This window comes from Euprymna scolopes, chromosome 11 (assembly GCF_053919585.1).
Source record: "Euprymna scolopes isolate OS-2025 chromosome 11, ASM5391958v1, whole genome shotgun sequence".
Classification (NCBI taxonomy): Eukaryota; Metazoa; Mollusca; class Cephalopoda; order Sepiida; family Sepiolidae; genus Euprymna; species Euprymna scolopes.
Window position 1 is genome coordinate 55,126,991 of NC_136492.1, and position 27,316 is coordinate 55,154,306.

Here is a 27,316-nt window from a genome sequence, read left to right on the forward strand (position 1 = left end):
AAACTTGTTCACTCAGGCGATACTCTCGTCGGATGAAAAATAATTGAAAACAGTCCCATCAGCATTCTTCGATCAATGATCGGCAATTACACCTTCTCGAAGAAGGAGAAAATTCCTGGGATGATGCGTCTCATAAGTTCGAATTTTAATATACTTCATTCAGATAAAAGAGGAGTTTGCTCTGAGGCAGTCCTCTTTGTTAGAATAATCTTTATCTTCCAACTCTTCAGCATATTAGACACAAGGGCTGATTAGGATTTGAAAAGTCAGTGTACTAGAATTTCACCTTAGCCGACAAAATGCCTCAGCAGCCCAGTCGGCATTTTACGGTAAGAGTAAGTACGCATTTGCAATAAGCTACCCCTTTTCCCCAAAGAGAGAATTTAAAGGTCTAGAAAGGTGGACCTCATAGAACTGTTATATATCATATTTCAGCTCGACAGAAGCAGGTTAACCTACTTATTTAAAAATAACCCAGACCGCTAAGCTGATTGGCGAAGGCGTATCATCAACTGGTGTAATGGACGTATTTTTGAATTGTATGAACCAGCAGTACTGTTATCTGAAAAATGAGGCTATGTGTTATATAAAACGTTGTGTTCAATAAATCGTATGTAGCCGATCGGTATTAATTGGAACTGTGATCTAATATTCAATGGCCCCAAACGTATCGATATTCGATAAAAGAAAAAAGCGAACTAATTAAAGGTTGATAGCTATGTGCGCATACTTCGTGGTGCGCCAGAGTAAGAGGGTGGGAGTGAATTTACATGTCATCAGCTTATACGTAAAGATATGCGCTTATTTTGAAGAGATAAAGTAGATATTGAGCTATTGAAAGGGAGAAATGAAGGATGTAAGAAAATGTAAGCCTTTATCTTGAGTTGCAAATAATATTTTTAAGTCGACGTGTCTATTGAAATTGTCATCCCTGTGCGTATTTATTTATCCATTAGATCGCCTGCTTTAAAGCCATGGAAATTGAAAATCTCAAAGCTGAAATTAAGAGACTAGCGAAAAGCGAAACTGAAATAAGGAATAGAGTATAAAAACGAAAGCAAGAGGTGCAGAGAAAGGGGGGAGAAAGAGTAAGGATAAAGACGAAAAGAGAGGAATTGGTGAGAATTGTAAAATTTGAACGAAAAGATGGTATAAAATGGATGGAAGCAAGTGTCTTGTGAGGAGGTTTATTTGTTGGCTTTTAATGACCTTGTAACCATTAGAAGTCGGTCAAGGTCAATGTTTTTATGTTGTGTTGTTTTTTCCGAATCACAGTTTTTGCAATGCTGTGTGTGTGTGTGTGTGTGTGTGTGTGTGTGTGTGTGTGTGTGTGTGTGTGTGTGTGTGTGTGTAAAGGTGTTTTTAGAGTGTTGGATTTGACTCTTCACAATGTACGAGTGATTTTATTTGATTCTTAGAGTTCTGTCTGGCATTTCGCTTCCTTTAGATTGTTTCAAGTATTATTTGGGCCATTCTTTTGAAGAGGTTTTTCTTTTTCAAGTTGAACATTTCTATGCAGGTATTTGTCTTCCGTCAGATGCTATTTTATTCGTACTGTATTTTATAAAACTAAGTATGCGTTTATAAATTAGTTTAAGAAACTCTATCATTTGTGAAAAAGCCATATTCTCAAATCTTTATATATATATATATATATATATATATATATATATATATATATATATATATATATATACTTTCTGATATTCACTGCATATACGTGCGTATTTTTTCACATTTCATGTATATGTTTTAAAGTTAGTTTTTCATTGCAATATTTACATCAATGTTAATCGTGTGAATTTAAGTGAGCAAATGTTGTCAGATTTATCTTAGAAAGAGGTTAAATATAACTTGAAATATAAGAAAATAAATAAACGTGGTGTAGAGAAAAGCGATTCCAAGGTGAATATAATCATTTTATATATGGAAATTCTTCTAGACCTGCCATGAAGCCACTTGATGTAAAGAGCTAACAAGAACGAAAGATGAGTGTCGCAAACACATAAGATGCTTACTGACCTTAGAATTGGAAATGAATGTTATAAGCAAGAAGAAAAAATTCAACAGAAAGAGCGCTCCACGGGGCTACCGTTCTTGGAAATAAGTTATTGGAATATGAAACTGTATTACAATGAAGGATCACAACAATGAAATTATCTGGACGACCCAAAGAAAGTAAGGAATATATCAGACAATTCTGAAGAAAACATGCCGTAATAGTATTTATAAAAAACTGAGACTAGTAATAGCAGTGCTGTGAGAAAGAGGTTGCAGAGAAGGAAAAAGTAGTAATATTTTATACACTACTAGCAGGTCGCTCGCCGTTTCCCGGCCGTAAAATACACTTAAATATATTTTAATTTTTAAAGATTTCGCGTTTATTATTATAGACCCAATGCTCCATTGATTATTATATTGTACCCAATAAATATATGAAACTATAGAAAAAATATTGTACCCAATAAATATATATATATATATATTATATATATATATATATATAGTAGAAATGGTAATTAATAAAAACTGAAGAAAGTGCTCAATACTGTTGTAGAGCAAATATGCGTTTTATTTTTTATTACCCGATGTTTCTGTTAAGTTACATTATTGTTTCAGCTACCCGGCCGGGTAGCTGAAACAATAATGTAACTTAACAGAAAGATACGGTAATAAAAAAATAAAACGTGTATATATATATATATATATATATATATATATATATATATATATATATGAAACTATAAAAAACAAAGATGTGACCAGCAAATGATAATAAAACACATACTAACGGGGAATGCCCGACATGAAATATATCAGAAATAAATATTACATAGAAAATGAAATAAAAAGAATTATTTCAAAAGGTAGCATCACAGCAGATCATCGAATACTTAAAACACACACACACACACACACACTCACAACTGTTCGAAGTACTTTAAACAATACAAATAAAACTTAAAAACAAGTAAAAGTCTTTTTAAAAAATAATCATTAAAAATTTACGCTACCAAAAAGAAAAAAACAAACAAAAACTATCCCAATTAAACAAATGATTTGGCATTAACTGCTCAACACTGGCTATGCCATAAAACAACAAACAAAAAAGTTAGAATTGAAACGAAAACATTCAGCACTCCAGCTTTAGTTATTACCGTTTTAGTTACCGTCAGACAGATAAGAAATAGTTAAAAACCAACTGACTTTAATGTATGAATGTACATTTGTGCACTTTACGTCTACTTAGGCCTGCCAAGTTCATTTTTTTTCAATTTGGACCCCTTAACAGCTATTTTTACCGGCTGAACCCCCATAAAAGAACGGTTTAAAAAAATGCAATCATTTTACCCGTCTCGCATCGCTCTTCGACCTTGCGTCTCGAAAGAGATGCACTTAGAAAAAATGGAGAAAGACAGACATGATGAGTTTTTATGTATTAGAATTGTCTGAGTTAACCAATTTTATATTATTCTGTATTACCAGTCCCCCAGCTGTTTTCATATCGACTGAATATATATATCATTGGCACCATTCGACTTGGTCATAAGAAATGTATTATCTCAGTCAATATCTTTCTTTTAGGGAGTGGGTTACTGTTAACTGTTAAGATGCCCGAATATGAGAATGATGAATTCGGTCTTGGTTGTTTTTTGCGCCCGATCAGTGTACCCTCTCGATGAACATGGCTTCGCTTAGCTTCCGGGCTTGTGTCGCAACATGCTGTTATGGGAACAAAATAAATGCAACTAGAATTCAGAATGATTGGCTCATCAATTACGTTCAGACTAGCCGATGTTATGTCCAGAATTCTGACAAATATGAATTGCCTTGCCTTACAATGCCTCCCCATGGGACAGAGTAAGGCACCAGGGTCGTTTTTTAATGTGGAGAAATGGAACAAAAATAAAAATTGTCTCAGTCGTGAAGGATTTCTCCTCCACTGAAGAAATTGAAGTGTAGATCTAAAGAACAGATACTACACTTTGATCTTGACCCGAAGGCCAGTATTATTTATTTGCTTCCCCACGTAGCAAATTAGGCACAAGGCCCTTTTTTAATGTGGAGATGGAGGGAAGGGGGGAGGGAAGGGGGGCACCAGCTCCCGAGAGGTGGGAAATAGGAGCTGGATTAGAAACTGTTGGTATGAAGGGTTGCCCCTTCAGTGACCAAGTTTAGATATGTGGGGTTGGCCCCACATATGGTCTTTGCTAGTCATAGCTGGTCATTGCTAGTCATAGCTTTGCAGCATCTGCCGGAACAGTTACTACACTTTGATCTTGTCGCCCGAGGCCACAGAGGGTCGGGGGGGGGCAGTAACCACATAATATACTGGCATCCAGAATGAATTGTTCACTGATTGTGTTCATAGAAGCTATTGCATTATTTTGGCAACATGAGCAAAATGTTGCACCATCCCGGCAGGCGAGGGAAAGCAGCTTGACTAAAGAACTTTCTCGAGTGACAAAACAAACAAAACCCGTTGGTGTGTTCTTGTGTACGATCGACAATAAATAAGTCTCTTGCAACCCGGGAGATAATTTCTGTGAAGATGTACTTCCTAGCACTGTACGGAATAATGTCTCATTCAAACATATAAAAAGAATAATTGGTTCGCTGGCTACTTTCATAACAGCTGAGACTCGTATTTATAATCCTTCTAGCAACTAGTGAATGCCTCGATTTTTCCCAATAAGCTATCGTTTTGCTCGATACATACTCCAAGTCATTACCTTCTTCTAATGAAAAGTGTTGGTTTAATGCCTGGAAATGCCAACAGACTCTTTTTGCACGCGACCAGAGTCCACCCTCGGGGAAGCTGCGTTTATTCACTTTGATTAGTTATTGGATTTTACCTCGATTCGATCCGTCATATTTTGCTGCATTTTTTCTGTGTGAGTGATTTGTAAATGAATTGATTTGTACGTGTGCAAATAATACATTTATTTAATTCATAATATCGATGATCGGCTGTACCATTCGTGTTAAATACATCTGGTAGTTATGACAACTAAAGACTCAGGTTTCCTACGACCAGAAAAGAAGTAAATATAGGATATCGAAAGATAAAGAGGAGAGAATAAGTAAAGAAGGAGAGGAGCATATATAGTATCGTACAGAAGGCCCTGTACGGGGAATAAAAACGGAAAAGGCAATGGCGACTGTAAGAGGAATTATAATGAGATCAGAAAGAGAAATTTATGGTACAGAAAGTGAAAATCCAGAAGAGTAATTAATGTTGGGAGTATTAACATTAGAAAAGAGATGAAATATGTTAAGATAAGTAAAAGCATAGGTGAAAAAAGGCGGAAGAGAGAGTATGTGTTGTAGAGAGAGTGAGAAGTATTGTTGTGCGAGTGAAGGTAGGAGGAGACGGTAAGAATTGAATGTAGAGTAGGTGAGAAATCACATTACATAAAGTAAATGAAAAAGGCCGGGAGGAGTAACCTAACAGAGAAAAACGATTGCAGAGAGAGAGTACGGATAGAAGGAGAGGCAATTACGGTACAAAGAGTAAGTAAACATAGTAGAGAGAGTAAAAAGAGACGGACAAGAAAGTATAGGTGATATGGAAAATAAGGTTCGAATGAATAATGATAGTGATGGGGAGTACAATGCGTCATTGTTGAAAGGCAAAGTCGGGTTATGTGGTATAAAACTAGTGTAAGGAGATTGAAGACGAAATATGAAGTATGGGTGATGAGAAGGGTAACAATTAAAAGGAGAGTAAATTTTTAAAAAGAGGGCAAGTATGATGAGAGAAATAAAAAGAATCACGTTCGACACATTAAGAATGGAAGCTAAACAATTTGTTGTAAGGAGAGTAAGGATGGATTAGGATTTTCTTTTAATAATATATTTAATTTTATACTCAGATTCTATTAATGCAGCTGGAACAGATTTTTTCGTATAGTTTTTTTTTTTTTTTTTTTTTTTTACAAAGGCATCACCACATTATCAAGGCCCAGAGGCCACTCAAGGATAAGGGTTAAAGAGTGTACAGTAGAAATTGGTCATTAGTAATGAAAATTTGGTAAATTTAATAACTTATATGGAACGGCTCATCAAGAACTTATTTACTTTAGACTTGAACACAACCATATTGTAGTCAGCCGGAAAGCAGGAAAACGGAAGACAATATTTTAGGAGTAGGCAAATATTCGTGTTGAAGTTTGATAACTAATAGCATTTCTTGCAAGTATTTCTATGTTTTACAGTCGATTAAAATATGCTATGCTTGGTTAATGAACGTGCGTCGAGTAGGTTGCTTTCGCTTTCAGTAAATGGAGTTCTACTAAATATCTATGTCCGATTCTAACAGTCGTTATACTTTATCTTGTCTTTGATCGGCTACTAGTTCCATGCTTTCTCTTTCAACGATTGTTTAATATTCGTATAATTTGCAGTTTATTATAGCTGTTAAAAGGGGAAGGCGTTTTTTTGTATCCATGGTAAAAAAGAAGGACGGAGGGAAAATATTCAATGCAGGTTAAAAAAGAATTAATTTACATAAATAAGGGGTAGAGCGGTCGACTAGGTTTCGCCCTCACTTTTCAAAGCCGAATCGAGGATTATATATATATATATATATATATATATATATATATATATATATATATATATATATATATATATATATATATATATTGTATAGGGAAACGAATTAAACGGGGGAAACGACTTAAATAAAATCAAACTATCGGAAACCGAAAATAAAAATGGGGGAATGACTGAAATAAATTTATTATTATGATAATTATATAATAGATAGGAAACGCCTCCATTGTATAATTATCATAACGATAAATGTATTTTAGTCGTTCCTCCATTTTCCCCCACAATGTTTCAGTCGATGTAATCTTAGACCTTCTTCAGGTGTATCTTGTCGATCTCCGCGAGGACACACAGTGTAGTGCTAAGAGTACTTGGAAAAATCACTTTCAAAAGTGATATTCTATTTACAATGTGGGCGACCGAAAAATACAATTGCGAATTTCTTGGGGCCTCTATCCAGTCATGGCTGACGAAATAAAAACATGCTACCCCTATGAAGTAAGTGAAGAGTCTCGTTCGAAATTCCGTCAAAATTAGCGAGTTCGACAGAAACATTTCCGAGTTCGACAAGATACACCTGAAGAAGGTCGGGGCTTACATCGACCGAAACGTTGTGAAAATGGTACTTGAGATAAGAACAGTAGTCCGAAAAATCCAAATAACATGAATAGAGGGAACGAATGGGTAAAAGAGAGGGCAAGAATAGAGGGGGGTGTAAATTGATAATAACGAATTGATCGTATTACGGGCAGAAAAGGCGAAGAAAGCATGACGAAGAGAAGAAAGGGCGGGAAGGAATGGCTTCTTTTTCCGAGAATAACCATCGATGTAGAATTGGAGTTATTTCGAAAAGAGTAGAATTGAATTATCTGAGTGAATAAAGAAAATCTCAATTCAGTGTTAGCATCGTCGCTCTCCACATCGTTTGTTTCGCCTCCTTTTGCAAGTTCTTCTCCACCCAACACGTTGAGGCCCAGTCACTGCCCGCACTTGTCAAAAGTCTACTTCAAAAATTCAATTACTTGTGTTGATGTTACTTAATACGCCATTCACACAAGAAAGGGAGGGAGGCAAGCAAGGTTCACTTAAGGCGGTTGATCGGTTTCTGTTTGCTTCTTTATCTTTTTTTTATTATTTCTTCATCCTTTCTGCCCTTCAGTTTTCATTATTTCTTTTTTACCTTTTTCATTATTTCATTCTATCTTAATTTTCATTATTTCGTTCTTATTCTTGGTTTTCTGTTATTTCTTATTTTGTGTTATTCTTCGGATCTATTTTCCTTTCCATTTTTGTTTTTTTAATATTTTTCGTTTTGATTATTTCATTTTATTTTTATTGTTTTATCTTTTGTTATTTTATTTTTATCTTTTAGTCGTCTTTTATATTTTCATGATATTTCATCTTTCACCATGTTTTATCTTTATCGTGTTTTATCTTTCATAATGTTTTATCTTTCATAGTGTTTTATAGTTCATAGTGTTTTATCTTTCATCGTGTTTTATATTTCATCGTGTTTTATATTTCATCGTGTTTTATCTTTCATCGTGTTTTATATTTCATAGTGTTTTATCTTTCATAATGTTTTATCTTTCATAATGTTTTATAGTTCATAGTGTTTTATCTTTCATAATGTTTTATAGTTCATAGTGTTTTATATTTCATAATGTTTTATATTTCATAATGTTTTATATTTCATAATGTTTTATCTTTCATAATGTTTTATAGTTCATAGTGTTTTATCTTTCATAATGTTTTATAGTTCATAGTGTTTTATCTTTCATCGTGTTTTATCTTTCATAATGTTTCATCTTTCACCGTGTTTTATATTTCCTCGTGTTTTATCTTTCATAATGTTTTATCTTTCATAATGTTTTATAGTTCATAGTGTTTTATATTTCATAATGTTTTATATTTCATAATGTTTTATCTTTCATAATGTTTTATAGTTCATAGTGTTTTATCTTTCATAATGTTTTATAGTTCATAGTGTTTTATCTTTCATCGTGTTTTATCTTTCATAATGTTTCATCTTTCACCGTGTTTTATATTTCCTCGTGTTTTATCTTTCATAATGTTTTATCTTTCATAATGTTTTATAGTTCATAGTGTTTTATCTTTCATAATGTTTTATCTTTCACCATGTTTCATCTTTCACCGTGTTTTATATTTCATCGTGTTTTATCTTTCATAATGTTTTATCTTTCATAATGTTTTATAGTTCATAGTGTTTTATCTTTCATCGTGTTTTATCTTTCATCGTGTTTTATATTTCATAATGTTTTATATTTCATAATGTTTTATCTTTCATAGTGTTTTATCTTTCATCGTGTTTTATCTTTCATCGTGTTTTATCTTTCATCGTGTTTTATCTTTCATCGTGTTTTATATTTCATAGTGTTTTATCTTTCATAATGTTTTATATTTCATAATGTTTTATATTTCCTAGTGTTTTATATTTCCTAGTGTTTTATATTTCCTAGTGTTTTATATTTCATCGTGTTTTATATTTCATCGTGTTTTATATTTCATCGTGTTTTATATTTCATCGTGTTTTATATTTCATAATGTTTTATATTTCATAATGTTTTATCTTTCATAATGTTTTATCTTTCATAATGTTTTATCTTTCATCGTATTTTATCTTTCATCGTGTTTTATCTTTCATCGTGTTTTATATTTCCTAGTGTTTTATCTTTCATCGTGTTTTATCTTTCATCGTGTTTTATAGTTCATAGTGTTTTATATTTCATCGTGTCTTATATTTCATCGTGTTTTATCTTTCATCGTGTTTTATCTTTCATCGTATTTTATCTTTCATCGTATTTTATCTTTCATCGTATTTTATCTTTCATCGTGTTTTATCTTTCATCGTATTTTATCTTTCATCGTGTTTTATCTTTCATCGTATTTTATCTTTCATCGTATTTTATCTTTCATCGTGTTTTATCTTTCATCGTGTTTTATATTTCCTAGTGTTTTATCTTTCATCGTGTTTTATCTTTCATCGTGTTTTATCTTTCATAGTGTTTTATCTTTCATCGTATTTTATCTTTCATCGTGTTTTATCTTTCATCGTGTTTTATCTTTCATCGTGTTTTATCTTTCATTATTTCCTTTATTTTTTCATTACATTTTTACTTTTGTTCCTTCGTTATTACTTTCTTTATATCTTGTTCGTTTTCTTTTTCTATAGTTTTCTTTCTTCCGTTTTCTATTTCATATGAATATTTTTTCTATATTCATTTTCTCCAATTCATTATGTATTTCTTTTTTATTCTCTCAATATCAACGTTCTTTATTCTATCTTTATAATTTCTTTCTATCTTATTTTTTTTCTCTCTCTGCCATTCGTTCATTATTTTTTTTTACTTTTAAATTACTTTTTTTTCATTATTTCTTGGTTAATCTTATTCTTCTGCAATATGTCTCTATTTTCTCTGGAATCTAATGTTCTGTTTTATTGTCGTCTGTCAACTTTTTTTCTTCAGTCTTCTTTTTTTTGCATATCTCTTGTTTTCCTTTTTGATTTTGTTCTCTCTCTTCGTGTATATTACTTTTTCCTTTTATTCACTTATTTACTTTTTCTTTAGATTGGTTTTTATTGATTCTTCGTCTTTTTCCATCTTTGATTTTTTATTTCCTTCAATCTTTTCGTGCTTTCTTAATCCTTTTTCCTCTTCTTTTATTAATCTATAGTGATATTTCATTTTTATATTGTTCCTTTCCTCTTTTACTTTAGATTTCCGTTTACATTTTTCCTTTTATTTTATTTTTTTTTTTTTTTACTTATTTACTTTCATTTTTCTTGGCTTTTCTTTGGGGTTTTTTTTTTCTGTGTTTCTTTCCACCCTTTTATTTGCAGATTTTTACTCTTTCAATTTTCTTTTCTGTCCAAGTTTCTTCAGTTGTTATTCTTCGTTTTCTTTTTTCCTTTTTATTATTTTCTTCCTTTTTTAGTCTTTCGTGTTCCTTTCTTTTATCTTTCTATTATATTGTATTCTCTTTTGTTCTTGTATGAATCTGGGTAGTGCTTCATCGACTACTCGTGTCGTTTAAGGAAATAAGAACGAAAATACAAATTATATAAACCGTATTAATCTTTAAACTCTCAAACATATATAATCATTACTTACTCAAACAGTTCTCAATATAGCGTTGTCGGTGTCGTCGTCGTCGTCGTCGTCGTAGTAGTAGTAGTAGTAGTAGTAGTAGTAGTAGTAGTAGTCGTGGTAAAATATATACTTTTGGAGAGCAAATTACAGTGAAAGTGTGTGTACATTGAGCTAGGTCGTAGATATGACCTTAAACTATATCCGATGGTGAGGCTCCAGCTTGCGGGCTTTGGGGAGTGTGGCACCACTCTTTAATTGCCATTGCTCCCAGGTCCACTTTAAGGGTCTCAACTAATGGTTAAATAGAAACCGACTTGAAAAAATATATATTCTATAAAAAAAATATCTTCAAAATAACTGAATTCGGCATTAAATAATTTGAAACGGGTTGATATGCCGTAAAACAAAAACAACCATATAACCAAGTACATTCCGCTAACTGCAGTTAGTCTGACAGATACAATCTAAGAGTGAAACATATTTTTGTGCAGATATATATATATATATATATATATATATATGTGTGTGTGCGTGTACCTATTTAGACACACACACACACACACACACACACACACACACACATATATATATATATATGTATATAAGAGCAAGTAGTTAAAAAACATGTTAAAAACACTTTGAAAAAGAGTTAAAAACATATTTAATTTGAAAAGAAAACACTAAATAAGTGGATAGTCCTTAATCCACGGAGTTTCAAAGAAATACTTTCCTTCTCATCAGAAGGTAGGATTTAACAAAATGCAGGATCGGACTTTGCTTGCAAAAGTATTTGATGAAACTACAACTAAGTCAAAGATCTTACTTGATAACAAAAAGTGAAGCAGAGGGAATATGGTGAAGAAAAAAGTGATTTCACGTGAATGGATAGTCTGGTGAAGGATAAAGTATCATATGACGGTAAAATATAAAAATGCAAATCCAAGAAAGTTAGTTTGAAGTGAGGTTATGTCTAAAGTCTATGGTATTGTATCTTGTAGAAAAACACTTGGGTAAGAGACAAGTGAAAGAAATAATGATAATATTAAAAAAAATTCAATAATTTTCGGTTGAGTGAGAAAATAAAACTTTTCTTTTTTTCCTTTTTCATCTGGTGACTGTGCATACTTTTCTTTTTCTTCCTCTTAAAAATTAAAAGTTTAACTCGAGAATCTGATTACTTTTTACCGCATTACTATTTTCATACGACATTGTGTCGGTAAATATATTTTTTTATATTTGAAAATTATTGAAATCTTTCAGTATTGTCAGTAATTCTTTACACTTCCTTGTCTCATTCGCAACAGTATTCTAAAAGACTGCGTTGCCACAGCCTTCAAACACAACCCCTTTCGGACGACGCAAAATGCTTCAATCAGACTACGATGTCCTCCTAAAATATATGTATATATACACTAACAGATATTCTACGTTGGTGCACGAGTATCAAATATTTCAAGTCATTGTGCTACACATTTAATATTAAACATTTACTACAAAATTAAAGTTCTTAAAGTTTACTAAGATGTCGACATTGTTTATGCCTATTAAATTTATTCGTAAATGTACTGATATTTTATATGATGTGAATAAAGTATGAACAACTTCCTTGCATTAAACATAAGAGATGTATATTAAAAGGACATATTATAATATAGATGCAAGTCTATAAATAAGAATTTTCTTCCTTTTTTTGTAAACCAAACTAATAATTTTTTAAAAGAACTTGATTAAAAACAGTAATTCAAGTTTTGATTGACGAAAGAAAGGAATAAGTTACAACGAAAAAAAAAACTCGTAAATGTATCCCATGTGCAATTGTTTGTATAACTTGTCTATTTGTTTTTATAAAAAATATGTTCTTATAAAAAAAAATTTGTTCTTGTAAAAAAAAAATTATGTTCTTATTAAAAAAAAATTGTTCTTATAAAAAAAACATTTGTTCTTATAAAAAAAAATTGTTTTTATAAAAAAAATAATAAGGAACAGAATACTTTCCGACATGTTAAATAATAGTTCTTGGCTTTCGGGCGGGGATCAAAGTGGGGTATCTGTTCTGATGCGTCACTTAAGGTAATTTGTCTCGGTCAATGGGGGGGAACCCTATATACTGGGAAAATTATTATTTTTGGTCCCAACCAGAGTGCCCATTTGCCTTCTTTTCGGGGAGCTGTTTTAACACCACATTAAAAACGACCTCGTGTCACATTTTGCTTTGGTGGGAAAGCAAATAAATACTACTAATAATAACATCCATAGTTTACATGATGTATTTTTTCCAATGAGATTGTTTTTCAATTTACTCAGAAAACACATATATCTATGTATCTATAAAAGTGAGAATGTGTGAGAGGACAATTCTCAATTTGTACACTATCCGAATTTTTTATCTACAGACTTGAAAGTTAGTATATAGGGTATTCAAATATGTGGAAAACTTTTTAATTGGTTTTCAACCGGAAAGAAAGAACTCCCAAGGGCCCAAATTAAAAATGTAGTACTTGAGAGTTATCGGAGTTTTATCTGTTTGTCAACTGTTTCACGAATGCGCATTCGCAGCCGTGAAATATAACAGCTTCTTTATGTTAAGAATAAGTAAGTTTGAAAACACTTTGTAACGATCGTGTCAAGCTGGCTATCGTACTTGACTCCTTCTTTGTTTTGGTTTCGAACTCAGCTCGAGTATTTTTTTATTTAAAAGAAGTGAACTGTTTATAAAAAAAACAATACTCGCATGCAAATGTCTCAGTTTCTGTATCTATTAAAATGTAGTAAGTGTGTATATTTTACGACCGGGCAAGGCTGGGTGGCCTTCTAGTGTGTGTGTGTGTGTGTGTGTGTGTGTGTGTGTGTGTGTGTGTGTGTGTGTGTGGAAGTAAAAATCTTGCAAACTATGAGTTACAAACATTTATTATTTATATAGGACTATGAACACATAATGAATTATTTCCTTACTTCATCAATTTTAAAAATTTGGCTTTTTTCCAGAGGAAAAACCTTAGCAAAAGAGTTTTATATAATATTGCTGGTTAGCGCAAAAATTCAAAAGCTTCTTATAAGGAAATATTTCATTTTATCTTATCTATATCCTATAAGCAATAAATCTTTGTAAATTATGATTTGCATAATTTTCACCTTCCTCATATATTGATGCTCTATCTCGAATATTGAGCATTTTTATTAAGATAAGCTTTATTTATAAATATAAATATTAATTTTAAAAATTTTAAATACCGAAATATATGGAAGCAACACAATTTTTTCTGGTGTTATGAGAGGCGCTGAAAAAGCAAATTTTGGACAATCTCTAAAGCATAATACAAAATAAAATCCTGCAAATTGATGTAGAAACGATTTTTCGATCAATTGTGTTGCTTGAACTTTTAGAACTGACCTAAATAACGTGCTTAATCTATTTATCTCAGCCTAATTCTTGCATCATATGTTAATCAACAACAATTTTTTTCCTAGTGTCTCTCTGATTGATCCTTGTTTCAAAATTAAACATCAGCGTCCGAATGATTGTTGCCACAGACGAGCAAAGGACAGAGTTACTAAGGATGACAAGCCTGTATAATTATTTATACACACCATGGGCAACTGAAAAATTGTCACAGTACCATTATAATTAGAATATACACGTTTGGATAGCAAACTGCGAAAAACAGTGTTTCGTTACTCTAACTGTAGATAGTTTGATGAACGCCATATACGAGTAAAACACACATTTCTGTGCAGATTGTTAGCAATTAGTTTATTTTATAATATATTTATGTGTGTGTGTACATGTGTGTATATATATGTGTGTATATATGTATCTATCTATTATTATATAAATGAACTTTGTGCGTGTGTTAAGTTCATTTCCTCTGAACTCAAAAATTGCTTTGCCAATATTCTTTTAATTTTACACAAAGGTACTTGATGTGTCTGGGATTGTTCTTACGTAGGTTTTGTATCAGCATGCCTCCCATGAGTATCGATAATCGAAAAAATCTAGTTAGAGCAGGAAATCTGATTTTTACCAAAGTTGACACTTTTATACAAACTAACATTACAAATGCATTTGCGAAGTTTTATCACCGCTCAAGCACAAAGGCCCATTTATAAAATCAAATTTAAATGAATGCTTTGTTTATAGCACAATTGTGCCATGATATTTGACTTTTGCGTTTTACACTTGGTGTGAAGCCATTATTTACAGATAAATTCATAAAAATCAACAGTATGCAATAGCTTGCAGACTGTTGCTGCGGTACACTGCAGAGGACGGGGGTTCCTCACTAGAGCATATATATATATACACACAGTACTGCCAAGATTGAAACTCGACCGCCCAGGTGACAGTCAGCGTTTCTCATCATTACCCTATTTGACTGCTGCTGAGATAGGTACACAAAAGTACAATGTTAAATATTATCCAAACGACATACCCTCAATTTTTTTACACAAAGAGCGTTGCTTTTTACTCTAGCGACAGTTTGTTATATATATATATATATATATATATATATATATATATATAATCTATTCTTTTACGTTTAAGAGACTTCCTTAAAACTAAATATTAGCGTTCGAATGATTGTATCAACAGATGAGCAAAGGACTGAGTTACTAAGAATGAAAAGTATGTATAATTATTTATAATAACCATGAACAACAGAAAACTTGTGCGCTACAATTTTCTATTGCCGACTCTAATACCAACTTACCCAAAGAAGATGGAACTCGCGAATTGTTCACAAGATTATCTCAGTAGCCATCGCTTTAGCGCCGGCGACCTTTTAAATAGAAACTGTGAACAGCCTAAATATGCGAAATAATTCAATTATATTCAGTTGGTTGGTCTCACGAGCGCCAAATTTCTCAGATGCTAATTTCAGTACTTTTATTAAATTTGAATAAAAATATATAAATAGTTTTTCTTTCTGAATTATTCTAAGTTAACTATTTGTCTTCCAGACTGGAATGTACATCTATTTACCTAACAAGCATATGGATATAATATGTTGGGAATGCAAAACAAGAATATAAATCAGTCGCGAGACTACATAGTTCCCTCTGACAACGTAAGGATAGGCAACAGAGGTGCCTTCGTCATGTTACATTAATTTTATGCTGTGAAAAAGTTGATTGGTCACGCGATGTGAACGCCAGACAGTACACAAAAATACAGATCGCAAACATAACCTCTTTCTTGAACGAAAATATTTGTTATAGTTTATTTTTAATTTTTATTGCAATTCTCGTAGAATGTCTACACAGATCCGTCCATAATACACACGCACGCACACACACGCATATATACAAGGTGGGTCGATAAAATTATCACTCTAGAAACGAAGACATGATCTGAAGTATCTGGATTTGTTAGGAGTTTCACTATCAGCTATGTTCCAACATAAGTATTGATCGTGTTATTAGTTTAGGTGTGATTCATATAAATTCATAAACCCATATACATAGTTAACTCATATACACATACATGAAATAAAACCATAAAATTACAAGATCATTGTAACACGCGATTGTTTATTAAAACATCGTTTTCATAATCATTCAAACCAACACAGTTTTTCTTGTGGGTATATTGAAAATCAGTCGTTTCGCGTGTCTTAATTCGTCTGGATATGACGATAATAATAGTATGAACTTATTGAACAAGTGACAAGATGAATACATACTCATTCGGTTCATTAGCACTACTTTTTTGTGGGTGTGGTCTTCATTTGTCAGGGGTCGTTTATCTGGCTATATCAAAGGTTATTATCAATAATTAACGCGAAAGTATTTAAAACTTAATAGCACTTTATCTTATGCACATTTTTTTCTGTCAGAGAAAGTATATTATTTGCTATTTTAAGAGATCGCATTTTAGCACGTGCATTCTTAGTTACTAATCGGTTCTTTCGTTCACTTTATTCCGTTCCAATTCCTAATAATTATTTTTCACTCTTGGGTGCAAAAACACCTTACATCCGACTTTCCTTCTCCTCAAGGCAACATCAATATATAACCCATGAACAAGTTCATCCTATTCTCCTGTGAATATGTATTTGCATTATTTATTTACGTTTAGTAAACCGGACAATAATCGAATATTGTTAAAGTTCGTAATTAAAAGTCAGTCCACAATGCTGGAATACATGTGTGAAATATTGACCGCGCACCGCTAATAAATACGCGGGTCGACGATTATTGTGAGCGTTGGTAATATTTACACACAAAATTATTCATGTCAAAATGTTTTAATAGAAAGAAATACTAGTTTTCCTAACTAACATAAAAATGTTAACTTGATAGATGGAATTTAATCTAACTGTAATATAAACGAAGGTATGTGACAAAAACCTAGCAAGGATCTTGAGGCTATGCGTAGTGATGATGTAATAGAAAAGATTGACTTTGAGATGTAGAGTCTTAGTTACAAGGGAGAGGAGCTCGATACGCAACGCGTTAGCGGACGGACGGGTTTTTTGGACAGGACGCCCATGAAAGTCAGAAGAAGGCGACTTAGAAAATTTAGCGTGCCAACTCTGAAAAGGAACCCAGCAAAGAATAAATGATTTCGTTAAAATATAATTACCTCCAGAGCTTTTTCACTTTCGTAGAAAAGTACCTTTAATTTCAGGACGCATGGAGGGAAAATTGGAGGTATGTATTTTTGCTGGAGTTCAAAATATCACTATTTATTACTAATTATTATTGCTATATTACTGTGCATATAATGTGTGTATATATATGTATATATATATATATATGTGTGTGTGTGTGTATATATATATATGTATATATACATATGTATATATGTGTGTATATATATGTATATATACATATGTTTATATACATGTATATATATGTATATCTAAAACCCAACTCCTGTCTTTACATCATCAATGCTCTGATCCCCATCTGGCGTCAGTTGAAATGGATGGATCTCGTCTAGGAGAAGCCCCATGTTTTTACAAGCTTCTGGACTTGGCCTTCACTCCTGATCTGAAATGGAACACGTACATCAAGTCTGTTGCCAAGGTCGCTGGAAAGATGGTGGGATCCTTCTACCGCTCAAGAAGATATCTCACTACTGATGCAATTCTCTATCTATATGAAAGCCAAGTACGTCCAAGGATGGAATAGTGCTGTGCCATATCTGGGCAGGAGCTGCTAAAAACAGCCTATCCTGCCTTGACAGAGTACAAAATAGACTTCGTGGCTTAGTGGGGGATGCCCTTTTCTCTTCCCTGCAACCTCTCTCCCACAGAAGAGACGTTGCAAGCCTATCTTTGTTTTATCGTTATTTCTATGGCAGGTGCTCGTCTGAACTCCAATCTCTGGTCTCCCCCTCGCCAATCTTTTACGAAAAACACCCGTCTAGCTGAATCCATTCTCAAAAACTTTCCCAACTCTTTATCTATGCCTAAATCAAAACGTAGATTCCATGAACAAAGCTTCTTTCTTAGAACTACACGGCGGTGGAACTCTGTTCCGTCTGCCTGCTCTCCTCCTGACTACAACTTGGATGTCTTTAAGTCCAACGTAAACAAATTCCTGATGAACCGCCCCCTTAAGTAGACACTTTATTAAATATCCACACTAATGTACTGTAATTACAATAATCCTTATCCCTGAGTGGCTTCCGGGCCTTGTTAAGTGGTGACCCCCTTGTAAAAAAAATGTATATATATATATGTATATATACATGTATATATACATGTATATATATGTATATATACATGTATATATATATATGTGTATATATATGTGTATATATACATGTGTATATATATGTATATACATACATGTGTATATATGTATATGTGTATATATATGTATATACATACATGTGTATATATGTATGTATATACATGTATATATATATATGTATATACATACATGTGTATATATGTATGTATATACATGTATATATATATGTATATACATACATGTGTATATATGTATATATATACATGTGTATATATGTATATATACATGTGTATATATGTATATATATACATGTGTATATATGTATATATATACATGTGTATATATGTATATATATACATGTGTATATATGTATATATACATGTATATAAACATGCATATATATGTATATATACATGTATATAAACATGCATATATATGTATATATACATGTATATAAACATGCATATATATGTATATATACATGTATATATACATGCATATATATGTATATATACATGCATATATATGTATATATACATGCATATATATGTATATATACATGTATATATATGTATATATACATGCATATATGCATGAATATATACATGCATATATATGTATATATACATGTATATATATGTATATATACATGCATATATGCATGAATATATACATGTATATATACATCTATATATATGTATATATACGTGTATATATATGTATATATACGTGTATATATATGTATATATACGTTTATATATATATGTATATATACATCTATATATATGTATATATACGTGTATATATATGTATACATCTATATATATGCATATACATGTGTGTATATGTGTATATACATGCATATACATGTGTGTATATATGTATATGCATGTGTGTATATGTGTATATGTTTGTATATATGTATATACATGTGTGTATATGTGTATATACATGCATATACATGTGTGTGTATATATGTATATACATGTGTGTATATGTTTGTATATATGTATATACATGTGTATATATACATGTATGTATGTATATATATATATATATATATATATATATATATATAGGTAGATAGATAGATAGATGGAATTATCCGGAAGGACCTGCGCTTAGAGTACTTGAAAAAAATCAGTTGTAAAAGTGATATTCTTCTGAAGGTTGAAGGTTTAATTGTCAGTGTGAGCGACCGAAAAACAGTTGCGAATTACTGAGGACCAGTGAAGTAAATAAAAGGTTCAGTTCGAAAATCAAATTCCCGAGTTCGACAGAAACATTCCCGAGTTCGACAAGATACACCTGAAGAAGGTCGGTTGCATCAACCGAAGCCTTGTGAAAATGACACTTAAGATGAGAACAGTAGTCCTTAATACTACTCCAAAATTGATCCAATCAAAATATTTTTCTTGACAATTTAATACAATGCAAACTAAATTGTTAGTAAGGGATGCTCATCCAAAGTGTCTGAGAACGTTCTCGATGGAAGAAGGTATTTTATCTATCAATAAATTCACAAACGCTCCTCAGCTGCATGTATATACCGGATAGGAAATATGAACATATTAGTTATTGTAGGTTTTGTTTGTTCAGAAAAACATCGCCATCCTCCTACGTATAGTACTGCGACGAATTCTGCATGTGAAAATTGGATATGCATAAAGATACGTTTTATTAGCATGTCATTTTTGTTAGTGAGTACATGTACTAAGCGGTCTGCGAGAGAGTTTGGTTAAGAGTGTGTATATGCTGGCGCTGGGTGTTTTAGTTCGTGTGTATGCTACTTGGCGAATACATTTCGATCTTAGCAGGAGTATGCTGTGCGGGTGTTGTCTCAGGGGGAAAAAATCGAAAAATAGACAAAAAATACCGGAAAAGAGAAAACAGAAAAAACGTTTGGTTTTGGTTTTATATAACACGCAAGATTTGGAAGTGAAGGTATTTATTTCTCTTCCACAGTCAGAAATACGATAAAAAGGATTGGAAATGGGGATTGAAAAATCAGCGCTCCCGGGAAGGAGTACTGTAACTCTACAAAAAGTTACCTGAGCAATCCCGATGGTATTCCTCGATAAATGCGCCTCAGGCGATTAGCGATAAAATAACCCCTTCTGAAAGAGAGAAGAGAAAACCTAGACCAATTGCAACTACATAGGGCCAAAATACACCGTAATCAACGGGGAAAAGGTAGGTCATTACAAGAATGGTCTAGACTGTTGAGTTTGGGAAGTGAACATCTCTTGTGATGTAATTTGGTTGGAAGAAAGTGTTTGTTTGAGCTTTTGTCAAATCGAAAGTCGACATGTGAGAAAAATATTTTTTTGCGATTGTTGTTGAACAGCATTCCCTATGATTGTTTGCCAGATATATTTCTAATAAGAATTTTTCTAGAAGGATATAGGGTACTTACGGAACGAGACCATGCGTAAGTTACCAACGTCCTTAAGTGAAAGTGTTTCTGTGGAACGAACTGCATTCTGATGTGGCACACCCAGGTTCTCTGTCCGTGTCGGTAACCACTCCATCACATCCCTGTCGCTGCTGCTGTTTTTTTTTGTTTGTTTGTTTTTTTAACAAGACTGTAATATTAAGTTTTTCATTAGTTTACTGGCCGTAAGTTTACAAGCAAGAACAGAACTTAAGATACGTTTATTCACTTTACGCGTTTAACGATCGACGTTAGATTTCAAAATTAAACGACCAATGACTGGACGGATCGTATAATGCGTGAACGTATCTTCAAATTTCTATCTTAAAAACGTACACGAGACAAAGTGACGATGATAGTACAGTAGACACCGGGGATACGATGGTCCTAGGATACGGTTTTTTCAAGTTGCGATGTAGAATCGATGTTTTACCAGCCCCTGATTACTGTATTTACCCCGCCTTACGGTGTTTAATGTTATTTGATTATATACATGTGTACTATATACTGTACTGTATTTTGTTACTAATTTTTAATGCCGTATCCCGGGTTTTTACTGTATTCTGAAGCATTAGTGTAGCAGGCTGGCGGACTGACGTATAGGAGTGAGCGGACGTATCTGTCATATATTTCTGCATTTTTTTTTTTTTTTTTTTTTTTTGCAAGCTAAACCATTGCGAATATCGAATGTTTCAACACTTGTGCGTCTTATATTTATTTATATTAGGCGTCTTGATTTTCTTTGGGTTTTTTTTTATATTGAAAGATTTGTCAGATGTCTGCGTGTAACACCCAGTAAAATTGACTTTGAAAGTGTTTAGCGTGTAAGGAGAAACTTCTAAATGGATAAAATCTATTATTTCTTTTTTTTCTATATATTTTCTTATGGGGACGGAGTGAAGCCAATCGAAAAGTTTGCACATGGGTAATAAGCGTTCTTAGATTTCGAATTTTCTCTCATTCTGTCGTCAGTGTTTTGTACAGCCATTCGTTGTCTGCGATATTCATACATACGAATAAACCGGTCGGGTTAAGCTTACAGAATTCTTATTCTTCTTTCCTAATCTTTCCCCCTCTTTCTTCTGCTTCTTTTACAGCTCTTGGTTGGTTTTTCGTTCTGGTCAGATTTCCAAAATTTAACTTTGCAATTACTTCGAAGACGAATGTGGTCGCTGCCCAACTATAAAAATATAGTCATATATATATCGTCTAATAATTTATAAAGCTTATTATGCTTGTCTGTCTGTCTCCATTTTATCAAACTGTATCTCCTCTAGGATGAAATGCGGTAGAGCAGCACGAGGCAGGTCAAATGATTGCATTTTTTGTGGACCGTTTAGTTAAGGGTTTTTAGCCGGTAAAAATAGCTGCTCAGGGGACAAAATTGAAAAATATTGAAACTTGGAAGGCGTAAGTCGATGTAAAGTTTTTTGGCAAGCATGAACAAATATATATATATATATATATATATATATATATATATATATATATATATATATATATATATACACACATTTATATTTTGAAGTTAGATCATTTTTAGTTATTTCTTATCCAACTGACGATAACTCAAACTGTAACGATTCAGGCTGGAGCGCTACAAGTTTCGGTTTCGATTCTAGTTCATGATACCCAAATCATATTTTTTGCGTTTGAAATCACTAAACCCTTAGGATTTAAATACTGTCTACACGATTTCAGTGGAGGTCTGGTCAGTGCTCTTAATTATCGGTATTTCCATCCACCATTATCATTTTTGAGGTAATGTCAAATTGTTTTTACTTTCCTTTCTCTTTATAACATAGCGTGAACGCTAATGCATGCGAAATGACGTCACTGTTATGGAAAAATAAAGACTTTATAAAGGAGATTACGTTAGAGACTTGAATGACTTTCGAGATCACGTGAGAGGCGTGAATGACTTTCAAGAGCACGATCACGTGAGAGACGCCACGGCGGTAATGAGAGATCAATGCCATTGTACAACAGAAAAAGCGAATTGAAGTTCTTTTTTGTTCTTGGTTTCTTTTGCAGTTGAGATTACAACGTGTTGGTTCCCGGACAACGTTACATCTTGGATCCATGTATTTTTTCTTTTTTTTTTTTTGTTCTATGTCTATTTCAACGTAATTAACTTTAGCTGACGTCAGCTGGTTATGTGGATCGGTTTCCGGGCCTGAGTATTTTTCTGATATTTCAACTGTTTTTATCGGTGCCGTGTATTGTATGGTGTGAATCCTTTTAATTCTAAATCCTCCTAGTCATTTTTTTTTTCAAGATTTTAGGAATTGACTATAGCGTTCCTATAATTATGAGTATTACTTTAATTGTCTCCATGTTATATATTTCGATCAGCTCGCCGCTAATGTTTCGTGTATTTGATTAATTTTTAGGACTTATTGAATTCCACCCTGTAAACTGTTTGCTTCGTTTTATTATCATCACGTTTGATCGCTTTGCTTGAATGAGTTTAACCGCAAGTACTTCCATGTCGAAAAGGATTATATAGGGTTTATTTTCTACTATCTGACCCGGTTTGTCTCTGCACCATTTGTGTGTGTATTCAAAATGTATTTGTGTCTGCTTTTCTTTTTACTTTAGGTCTAGTTTATTGTATTCAGTTACATAATATACTGTTTCGTCTTCTGTTCTAGGACTGTACATTTACTGTTTCTCTGTGTTTTGTCAATGTTAGCGTGTTTTTAGTTCGACCGTATCTGATTGTTTTGTTTGTCCGTCAGTAACAATTCTGTTTATCTTTTTAAGTTTCCTTTTTGTGACCACGTACATGTGTTATCTTGCGTCTTTTTTTTTAGTTAGCCTTATAAATCATCTATAAAACTGCTTCTCTTCCCATTTTGATTTTCCCGCCTTTTTGTTTCACGGTTTATAGTGTCATCAGTCTTTCTGTACTTTGGCTTGTGTACTTTTCAAATGTTCTATACTTACTCGTTCTCAGACGCTTGTCTACTGTTTAAATATAGTCGGTCAGTATTATTATCCAGGTGTAATGCATTGTGTGTAGTCATTAATTTCCTTGTCCATATGCCTGAGTTCTTCAGGTTTAGCCTATGAAGAGTTCAGAATATCTTATTGGGGATACTGCGCATGTATTCTGGTTATTATATTATTACTTTATAATTTGGGTTAAGTTGTTATTATTATTATTATTATTATTATTATTATTATTATTATTATTATTATTATTATTCATTAACTTCACAATGTTGTGGTGTTTTACACCATTTTTTTTTTTTCATTCAAGAGCAACCTTTTATACAAAAGCTTGTGGGCATAGTAAAAGAGTAAATTAGATGGAAAGAACCTTACATAGGATGTTTGTTGTACCGGCAGAACTGACTTCTGGAGTACGGTGATGGTATACTTGATTCCCAAAGAGTTCAACTGTTTCTCAAAATCATTCGGAATTGAACCAAGCGCACCTATGCTGATTGGCACAATGGAAGTTTTCTTATTCCACAACCTAACAATCACCATCCTTAGTTTCTGATAGATACTTGTTTTCTCATTCTTCTTACCTGCTTAGTTGATGTCGATTGGGTAAGTCACACCAATAATTTGGCATTCATTTGATCTTTTTGATCACAACTACAATATCCGATTTTCTGTATAAAAAAAAACGTAACATGCGGCCCCAGCTGAGATTGAACTCACTAGACAAGTTTGTAGTGTAATTCAGATCTTGTCCGTTGCTGAATACTTGATGCTTCGCTAGGGCTATCAAGGGTATATTTTATTGTGACGTCATCACTAGATGGGTTGCCTACTACGGCTAAAGAGAGGCCCAGCTACCCTCGATAGAAGGATAAACCGCGTCAGTTTCCCAACCTGGTAGTTTACTTGCGCTACATACAGGGTCTCGCCTTCCAAATATTCACCTATCTGGTACTGGCCAGGCTCAAAGTTGCTTAACTTTGGTTATTTGATGAGAACCGGTGTGTCAACTTGATTGTGTCGTGTATGAATTATCTCTTAGTCACACAGAATCATGAATCCCAGAAAATCTTAACGTTCTCATATTCCACTATCGCTTGTGGGTGATGTTGAAACTACTTGTCCGTTACTTGGATTCCAAACTTTTTGGCACAAGCTCCAATGCAGATTTGCACATACTTTGTGATGGCGACGTTTGTACTCTTTTTGAGCACGTATAGAACATGCACTAACCCTAACCTGTTTCAAGGGTTAAACTACACACCTTGCACTTATCACAACGGTCCTTCTCGTAAATGTTTCTATTGATTGCATTTGTATTTAGTGCCTGCTTCTGAACGACAAATATAAGATTTTCTGCCTCTTTTCAAGTTACTTTTAGAAAGAAAATTCCTCGTGCCCTGATATTTTATCGCTCAAACTGACCATGAAGTTTTACTCTTACCAACTCAGTCAATTTTTCTGCTTCAATTCTTTCCTTGTATTTCTGCTTATTTTCCAGTGATTCTTTGTCTAGCTCTAACTATTCCGCCATTGCTGCAAGTAACACTTCATGACTGTTAGCCAAGATTCTAAGATCTTCACCGACACATTCCTCAACTCAAATCAGCCCTCGTCCGCCTTTACTTCTAATGTGCTCAGGCACATTAGAATTTGGATAAAGTGCTTCATACTTGACAAACATTTTCGGTCGTTATTACTTTTATTATTACTTTATTATTCATATCATTTATATTATTATCACTATTATCATAACTATTCATATTATTATTATTATTACTATTACTACTGTTATCATTATTACTATTATTATTATTATTATTATTATTATTATTATTATTATTATTATTATTATTACTATTAGTTTTATTATTACTATTATTATTCCTTTACTATTATTATTATTGCTATTATTACTATTATTATTACTTTATTATTATTACTATTATTATTACTTATTATTATTATTATTACTTTATTATCATTATTACTATTATTATTACTTTTATTATTATTATTACTACTACTACTACTACTACTACTACTATCGCCATTATTATTATACTTTCCTTTTTTTCTCTAATTTTTTTGTTTTTCATTGGTAAGGTTTACTGATTTTATCACCATGAATGTATTTTTACACAAGTCTTTTCGATTCCATAGCAGATATTGATAAATTAAAATGTCTGCATTGTTCCAAATGTTCGTCTCTTTTTCCGGGTATTATTTTTGCAAGATTATGGATTAGACCTCTAATCTCACACTGAGCTCTTTCTGTCTTTTGTCTTGCGTGTATATATATATACACACACACACACACACACACATAAAAAGTTAGGCTGCATATATATGCAATGTTGCTTTGGCGATAAACTAGCAACTATGACAATAAAATATGTGATAAAGTATAAAATATAAAAATCTCCCAAAAATCTTACAAGTGCAGCAAAATACACATAATCCATAAGATACCATAAGAAATTTATTCGCCTTTGGGTCAAGATAAAAGTGTGGTATCTGTTCTGATACGATAGTTCAACTTTTTCTCGGTATGTGAAGGAGAAATCCTTCATGGCTGAGACAATTTTTAATTCTTGTTCCTTTCTCCACATAAAAAAAACGATCTGTGTGTCTACCTCTTCCCTCGTGAGAAGGCAAAGTAAACAGAACTATATCAACTATATGACTATAATTTATGAAGCTACTGTTGAAATAGCTAATTCAGAGAAAACATTTTAGGTCCACGTAGAGAATATTCAAGAAAATGTAATTTGAGTGTAAATACTACACATATATAAATAGCGCTTCGCTTTCAACACATATCTTACGTTTACAAAAATTGATGGCTTGAACTCTACTATCCACTAAGAAATTTTACACGGAAAATAAGTTGGCTGTAGTTCATTTCACAAACGTTTAAATGTTAGTGAATAAACATGTTGAATGGATTCAGATATAAAAAAAAATATGTGGTGCTTCTAATTCATCTCTTAGGAAAATTTATACTCATGGGTTGTTTTCTTTTGACTGTTTGCACTGTTATTTTAACGCTGCACCCTACACAACAATTTCGGAAATAGTAACGGTAAAACTTAGAACTGCACGCCTGTGGAACTCTGTTCCGTCTGCCTGCTTCCCTCCGGACTACAACTTGGATGTCTTCAAGTCCAATGTTAACAAATTCCTAATGAACCGCCCCCTTAATTAAACACTTCATCAAATCTCCACACTAACGTAATGTACTTGCAATAACCCTTATCCCTGAGTGGCTTCCGGGACTTGATAAGTGGTGATCACTGTGTAAAAAAAAAAATCCCCAATACTAATGATTACTACAATACTCTCATTGATTACTGTACACGCAATAATCCTTATCCCTGAGTGGCCTTCGGGCCTTGATAAGTGGTGAACCCATGTAAAAAAAAAACCAATAGATGCTTAGATAAGTAGTTTAATTCCACGATTTTAAATTTTATCTGCGTATATTTATCGAGCACTTATATACGTATAAATAGATAAATACATTTAAATAATCATTTTAAACAGAACAGAATTCATC

General features: G+C 32.6%; 1 protein-coding gene across 7 annotated transcripts in view; it reads left to right on the forward strand.

Moving 5' to 3' along the window:
• Positions 1 to 27,316, forward strand: part of LOC145287853 (protocadherin Fat 3-like) — a 1,926,363-nt gene that overhangs the window by 1,469,274 nt on the left and 429,773 nt on the right. The window lies entirely within an intron of this gene.